We start from the raw sequence: 1,405 nt of genomic DNA on the forward strand, positions 1-1,405 counted from the left end.
AGAAGTTGGTTGATCTTTTTAAATTTTATTTTTTTTGTGTGTGAAAATATACAAAGCACTGGATACACCATATCAAGAAGTTCTACCTGTATAATTCAGTGGATAACTGCACAAAAAGCAGTGCAGTGCAGAAAGGGCAGTCTTTTCACCAAATAGTCCTGAAACCACTGGATGTCTCTCTATATATATGAACTTTGATCTTTACCTCATATATAAAAATTAACTAAAAATAGATCTTAGATCAAAATGAAAAGTCTAAAACTATACAACTCTAAAAGAAAAAAAATAGGAGGGAAATCATTGTGGCCTTAGCTTAAGCAAACATATGTGAGATACAATGCCAGAAACCATAAAAGAACCAAAGATAAACTGGATTTCATTAAAATTAAAGACTTCTTCAAAAGACACTGTGAGGAGAATGAAAAGACAGCCACAGATTAGGAGAAAATATTGGAAAGCATTTGTCTGAGGAAGGACTTGTGTCCAGAACATATGTATCTAGAGAGAGCATTCTGGTGATGCAGTGGTTAAAAGCCTGGAATTAACTTGATGGCAAGAGGTTGGATTATGGGTATGTGTACATGTATCCTCAAAACACAACAATAAGAAAATGTTTAAAAACATTGGCTGAATGCTTGAAAAAACACGTCACCAAGGAACATACAAACGGGGAATGAGCACATGGAATATGTTTGATGTCATTTGTGATTAGGTAACTATCAATTAGATGACAATGACATACCAATGCACACCTATTAGAATCGGCAATGTGAAAGGCTGACCATACCACGTGCTGGTGAGGATGAGGAGGAACAGGAACATTCATGCACTGCTGGTGGGAAAGGACAGGAAAGTGGGACAACCAATTTGGAAAGTCATCTAGACACACATACACCATAGACCCAGTCATTCCACTCATAGGCCTTTTACCCAAAAGGCAATATATGTCCTTGCGAAGACTGGTACCCTAATGTTAGTATCTTTGTAATAGCCCCCAGCTGGAAACAACTGAAGTGCTCATTGACAGATGCCTGGATAAACTAAATGTGACCTGCTGCCGTCTAGGCATTACAGCCGGACAGCAGTCTGTGACCTAAAGCCTGGAAGCTACTGCCTTCTTTAAATAGGAGCCCAATGTGACCACTGCTCAGCACCCTGGCCCGAGCTGCCAGCATCTCCCACCTTGATGACTGCATTCATCTCCTCACAGGTCACTCTGTTCCTGCCCTTGGCCCCTTTGTCTGTTCTCCAGAGGCCAGCTTACTGCTTGGGTGGGGCCAGAGCCCATCACTGCTCTGTTCAGACTCTGCCAGGGCTCCCCATTTCACACACAACCCTCACCTCCATGATCTGGCCCCTCACAGCCTCTCACTACCAGGCTGTTTCCCCAACCCACTAGGTAGGC

The sequence above is a fragment of the Orycteropus afer genome, unplaced genomic scaffold (genome assembly GCF_000298275.1).
Source record: "Orycteropus afer afer isolate SDZICR_OR568_19922 unplaced genomic scaffold, OryAfe1.0 scaffold00694, whole genome shotgun sequence".
NCBI classification, from domain to species: domain Eukaryota; kingdom Metazoa; phylum Chordata; class Mammalia; order Tubulidentata; family Orycteropodidae; genus Orycteropus; species Orycteropus afer.